We start from the raw sequence: 7,007 nt of genomic DNA, 5'->3' as shown, positions 1-7,007 counted from the left end.
ATGTGATGGAGAAGACCGCTTGAGAGGTGATGACCGATCTGACAAGGGTAGTGCGCCCAATAGTTGTGATGCTTTGTCCCTCCCAAGTTACTAATTTTCTGGCCGCCTTGTCTTCAAGATACTGGAAGTCGACCTTCCGAAGTTGTCGTACTGAGAGCGGGAGGCCCAAATATTTGATTGGGAAAGCGGCGCGGGTCGCCGGAATGCTACTCAGAATATGCTCCAGAGGAAGGTGGCTGCATCGAATGGGCACAACCGAGCTCTTGCGGAAGTTGGTGCAGAGTCCCGTCACCTCGCCGAAACCCCTTAGGATGACTGAGAGGTTATCAATGTCCTGCTTGATTGGGGCCATGAAGATGGCCGCATCGTCCGCATAGAGGGAGGTTCTCATCATGACGCCGCGGTCGCGGATCCTATGGATGATGCCCTTGTGAGTTGCGATGTCGAGGATATGTTGAAGGGGGTCAATTGCAAGGACGAACAGTAGAGGTGAAATTGGGTCCCCTTGATGAAACCCGCGGCCGTGCTTGATCGGGGGGCCCGGAAGCCCATTGAGGAGAACGCGCGAAGAGGAAGATGAGAGTAGAGCGGCGATCCAATTCCGGAATTTGCAAGGGAACCCCTTGCGTTGTAATAAGTCGAGGATGTATTCCCATTTGACCGAGTCGAAAGCTTTTCTAATGTCAAGCTTGAAGAGGAGGGCTGAAGTCTTGCGCTTGTGCAACCGTCTCGCAAAATTGCGCACATACATGAAGTTGTCATGGATACTCCTCTTCTTTATGAAAGCACTTTGGGCATTGGAGACGAGAACGTCCATGTGAGGGGCAAGCCGCAGGGAAAGAATCTTGGCGATAATCTTGGCGATGGCATGGACAAGACTAATAGGCCTATAGTCAGAGACTCCCTCCGCCCCCTCCTTCTTGGGCAAAAGCACCACATTGGTCGAGTTGAGCCATTGCAAGTGGGATGTGTGGAGCGAGTCAAAGCTCTGGATGACCCGCATGAGATCATGCTTAATAATTTTCCAACAACGTTTGAAGAAGATGCCCGTGAAGCCATCCGGCCCGGGAGCCTTGTCCCCCGGCATTGATTTTATGGCCGCCAAAACCTCATCCTCAGTGATGGGATCACCGAGATCATCCAAGTCATGCGACTGGATATTAAGCTCATCCCAATTAAGGTCAACGCAGCTCGTGCTTGCTCTGCCCATGACCTCGGCAAAGTGGTTATGGATGATGTCCTCTTTTTGCTTATGGTCGGTGACCCAGCCTTGTGCGTTTTTTATCCTATGGATGTGATTTTTCCTTCTCCTAGCGTTGATGCGGCGGTGGAAAAATTTTGTGTTAGCATCCCCATCCTTCAGGTTCGCAATCCTAGCGCATTGGCTCTTTCTTGCCCTCTCTAGAACCGCAAGACTGATCACGCGCCTCTTAAGCCTAGAGCGTAGGTCAAGCTCCTCCGGGGATAGCAGTCGCTCCTCTTGCGCAATGTCCAGGCGGAGGATGATGATGTTGGCTGCATGGAGCTGCACCTTGGCCTTGGAGAAGATACGCTTGCTCCACTGAGCAAGGCGGAGCGCCATTTTTTTGAGCTTATGGTGGAGGACCTGGTACGGTTCAGAATGACTCACCCTCTCCGCCCAAGCATCAAGAACGACCTCGTGAAATCCGGGCAAAGATACCCAGAAATTCTCAAATCTGAATGTACGTGGGCGCCTAGGGCCCTTGTCATCGGCGAGCAACATAGGGCAATGGTCAGAGAGGGAAGACGACAGGGCATGTAACAAGTGATTGTTGTGAGTGGTGTCCCACTCGGCATTGCAGAAGAAGGAATCAAGCTTGGACAATGTGGGATTGGCGCGTTCGTTGCTCCAAGTGAAGCGTCTGTTCTGGAGGTGGATTTCCTTGAGTTCACAGGAATGAAGCGTCGACCGGAAGCGGTTAATTCTGCTCATGTTGACGTTCCTCTTGTTCTTATCCCTGGCTCGATAAATTTGGTTAAAGTCCCCGGCAACCAACCAAGCCACATCCGTAGGTGGTTTATGGTTGAGCAACTCCGCAAAAAAAGCATCTTTGCACGAGGAATCAGTGGGGCCATAGACCGAAGTGATCTTGAAGCAGGAGCCAGAAGCACGTATACAGAACGTGGCAGAAATACAGTATGCAGAGGTGACAAAGTCGGAAGCATCAAGTAGATTCTCATCCCATAGCAATAGGATACCGCCCCTAGTTCCGTTCGCCGGACGCTGGGCAAAGCCACCCAGTCTGTTTCCCCCAAGTGACGCAACGATGAATTTGTCGACAACACTCAACTTAGTCTCCTGAAGACAGACAAGCTGGCAGGAGGAGTCGGCAAGCGTTGCTTTAACAGTAGCTCCTCGGTCTGGGCAATTAAGCCCCCGCACATTCCAGCTAATTGTGTTTATCGGTTGTACTGTCATTGGAAAGTAAGGTGGCCCTGAGGTTTGGATGAAGCCCATGATGGGGGCGCACACATGCATGAACAAGATGGAAGCATGGACTAGCACAAGGCCAAATGAACGAAACCACGTACATGCACTAACATGAGCTATTGCCCTTGAACTGGTACAAACCACGTATAGAGTTGTAGTTCTTCCACAAACAGAGCTATTGCCCTTGAACTGGAACAGACCCTTACAAAACAACAGATGTTGCACTAACATGAGGAACAACGCACCCAGCAGCAGCTACAACAAGATCTAAACCTCAGGCGTTCACATCCAGCGAGACCGCGGCAACATCTGCTCCCACAGTGTCGAGGACCCCTGCTCCACCATGCTCGATCAGAGCATCTTCCACTGCTGTAACAGCCCTATTGTCTAGCTCAAAGAACTCTCTCATGGCCACAATTACATCAGGAGGAAGCTTCTCTTTGAACTTTACAGCGAAGGCATCCAGGGTGGCAGTGGTGACGTCTTGCCCGTTCTTGATGATGCCCAGGCTGCGGCCAATAAACTGCTCAGCCGCCTGTGCCGCCGACGTCGTTGCTGCGAGGACAACAGGGCGCCTGATCCTCTGCAGGGAGAGGCCACCCACCTTGGAGATCTTCACGCCAGCGAGAGTTTTCCGGCGGGCTGTCGGCTTCCTGGGTGGTGTTGAAGCAGGGGAAGGAGGGAGATCCGGAGCACACATCAACAGCGCAGGCTGGCGAGCACAGAACAACGGCTCCGAGAGAGCCACCCCCAGGCTTGGCACAAGCAGTTCAGCAAGCCCCGCCGGCAACACATCATCATCTGCACGTTTACGAGCCCGTGGAGAGGTCGGGGTTCATTGCAGGGGGCCACTGCTGAGGAGGGGTGGTGTAGGAGACGCCTCAAAGCCGGGAGGGCGTACTGGCGAGACGTGGAGGAGGGGGCTCAACATGGAGACCGGCGAGCAAAGCTCAATGAGTGTTGGACTCCTCTCTTGAATGGCCTCTGTAGCAGCCCTAGCCTCGTCACGCTTGGAGGAGGGTGGTGAGCGGAGCACGGACGTGGGGGAGAGGGGCGGCGAAGCTGGAGGAGTGCGGGCGTCCCTTGAGTCCCGCCTGGCACTGCCAGGGCGCGCGTGCCTAGACGGGCTGCGACCACGAGCCTCCACAGGAGCAGCCAGAGCCGTGGCCGGAGGGGCTCGACCCATCTCCAGGGCGCTGGCCTCGGGGTCGCTGTCGGCGCCGGAGCCCAAGAGGATAGGGGCGCCGGCGATGCAGCACGCCTACGGCCGTCGCGGTTGCCGCGGTGGTCAACTCTGCTTCCCCTGTCTTGGCCATGCCGCTGATCGTCGCGAGGCGCACGGGAAAGGCTCCTGTGGGGACGTGCACCGCTGTATATCTTTTGGAAACAATGGAAATGTGTTTCTTCTATCCATACTAAAGAGCGATTCGCAAACAACATCCTCAGCAATTTTCTGTCATCAGGAATCATGTGACGTGACTACGATATGATAGGAAACCTTTGCACTTGGGTAGATTGATAACTGTGGGTCGTAACTTCAACTTCCTTTTTTTAGAGACTTCGCGCAGGGTTATATTCGTTGTACCGATTCTTCCGTTCCAACTTCCAAGTTGCAAAACTACCTTATTCTTTTTAGAACACCAAGTTGCAAAATTATCGCAAGACCCAGTGTTGAAAGTCACGAAGCCTCTTACCGTCGCATAAATTTTGTTATCACAAGGTTCCTTCTCGAAAACACTGGAGTAGCTCATTTTCTGGGGTACAAAAACCAGGAGTCGTTGAATCATCCCAGGCACCTACCAATGCTCATGGCATCTCGTCCGTTGACCAATAAACCACAAAATATCTTAGGAAGACTTGCACTTTTGTAAGCCATGGCAGCAGACCTGAACCTGACTGCTAAAGCTCATCTCAAGTGCTTATCTGTTTTCGCCATCACGCTAATTGGATGGTTCCAGGCAGCACTGTAGGCAAGTCTCCGGTCTCCGGTTCCATCGAAGTGCAATAATTTGCCCCTCCTACGCATCCTTCCACGGAGATATCTTCCATAATCTGATCCAGTTGGGATACCACTAGTCTATGCAGAAAGCAGTAGAGTATCACATGCACGCTCTTTAAAGGAGTGCTGTAGCTGTGTCCCAACCTTGTGGACCTTAATTGAAGTAACTTGACAGCCTGTGACAAGGAGTTGCTTGATTCAAGCCCGCCAATTAATTGGCCGGGGAACTACAGCTACAGCTACCTCCCTTTGCTGAAGGTGATGCCAAAAGGCTGCTCACTCACATGCTCCTATCCCATCGCCATAGACCTGACCTGGCCACCTGGGGGCAAATTCCGTTTCAGAACCGAGCTAAGTTTGAGACCAGATGGATGGGTTTATTTATCATTGTGGTTGTGGTTGCTTGATTGATTCATTTGGTGTGAAAGAGAGAGGGGGCATTTGGCATGGTGACTTACTTTAAAGTGGGCCGCGGTGAAATGAAACGCTGGTGGTAGTGGGCCGAATGAGTGGGACAGGTAAGGGCGAGCCACCCTTTTCCACAGCAAAATCATCCCAAGTTTGGACCCTTGCACGACAAGTTTTACCACTGGCACTTTTTGAGCCGGCGTGGTGCTGTTCTTTTCGGCAGGTAGATTAGATCACGTATTCATCTCGCTCTGGAGAGTCAAGTCCAAGTAGTACATATCTTAGCTTTTCTCTTGTTTTCTGCCGCCCAACAACCTGTTGAAAAACAGACGCTCCTTCCTTGAGGAAAAACACCCGTTCTGAATGTGCCATTTGTAGGACAAGATTGGTCGGACGACAGAATCGACTTGACCCCGGCTTCTCCAAAATATGTGCGTAAAGCTTCCTTGGATTCTACGCTCGCCATACTTTAAAAACACACCAGACCAACGCCTCCCTTTTGCTTCTGCTAAAAAGCCAATTGTGCGCATGCGTTGCATCTTTCCCGACTGAAATTCCCATGGAGACTTGACCAGTTCGAGTGATTCTAGCCTATTTTGCCCAGCCAATGGCCTAGCCGGAAGGAAGAAGGGCGTGCCGTCTAGTGATGGAGTACGATGAAATATTCACACACACACACACACACAAAAAGAAATATTCATGGCCAAGTAGTCTTGTCGTGGTTAGGCTGTCGATGTGAATAGTAGACTTCATTCGCTGCATCCATCTAACTGGGACGTTGCACCGCACGCTGCATATCATATTTTTACGTGGCGAGGTCATTAGGTCACGTTAGATCCGCTTTGCACAGGGCCCGTGAATTCGTAGACCCAAAATAAGAGTCAGCTTTTTCACCACCACCAGTCGATGACCTCAAGGCGCGGCTGGCCGGCGGTCGGTCTCTTCCTGGCACGTTTCGGCCTCCCATTCGCGCGGTTGAGAACCCGTCGCTGCCGCCACGGGACTTGCGGAAACGGACACGCTTGGAATCAATGGCGCGCCAACGACCGCCAGACTGCAGTTTTGTCGCTGCCTGCGTCCGTTAACCTGTGGACCTGAAGTATGCAGGGATGGTTCCAGCAGTAACTCGACAAGACTCAGGTTAAGGAGTAGGGAGGAAAAGGGGGCTGAAAGCAACTCGCGATGCTAGTATAGTGTAGTACAGTACGTACAAGAGCTAATTTCGTTGGAGAAAAGATACATCAATGCTTGAAATTGGAAAAGTTCAGAAAGGAAAAGGCTGGAAATTGGAAGCACCTCGGCACTGTAATAGGCGCGCCCTGCTTCAGTTGGAAGATCTCGACCACGATCGTGCCGGAACCGGATCCTGGAGACAGACGCCGGATGAGGCACTACGGACGCCGGAGAAGGCACTGGCCGACAAGTGGGACGCCAGCGACTGCTTCATAGTCCCTTCATTCTAAAATAGATGACTCAGTTTGCGAGGTGGTACGCCGCGATGGTCGCTGTCAGATCACAGCGCCATACGCTTGGTCACGGATGGACTATGAATGGACTGCATCCTTTGCTGACAAATTCAATCTACTCCAAGCAAAACCACGACGAATTTGCCCATCTTGTCTTTTTCTTTTCCCCTTCCTCCTATGTTGTGCATGCATCTTCACTCTTCAGCTTACTCGCCGTCTGCTCCTGAGTTCACATCGGGTCGCCGGAACAGTGCGCCAACAGAGCGATGGCTCGTAAATTTTACTCTGTTCGTAAAGAAATATAAGATCGTTTATTGATTAAAATGATTTTATATTTCTTTACTCTTATTCAAAAAGAAATCTTATATTTCTTTACATAAGGAGTATTAGAATGCGTGGCTACAAAATATCGTCGACAAGACACTTCGCTTTTTTCTTTCTTTTTCTACATGCAGGCAAGGCAACAATACACATCCGACAAGACGCTTCAAAAAGCAAAACTACTACTCGGACAAGACGCGAGTGCATCAGGTGTCGCCGGGCGCCATTTTTTTTTGTCTACACGCATAGATCCGCCCATGCTCCACGAGAACTTTTGCCTAGCTACTGTAGTACGTAGTACAAACAGATACACTCTACGAGTACCAGCACAAAATTTGACCCTAATAAAGGGCGGCTCCGC

The sequence above is a fragment of the Triticum urartu genome, chromosome 3 (assembly GCF_003073215.2).
Source record: "Triticum urartu cultivar G1812 chromosome 3, Tu2.1, whole genome shotgun sequence".
NCBI lineage: Eukaryota > Viridiplantae > Streptophyta > Magnoliopsida > Poales > Poaceae > Triticum > Triticum urartu.
The sequence above is the reverse complement of the archived record's forward strand: the minus strand, read 5'-3'. Positions refer to the sequence as shown.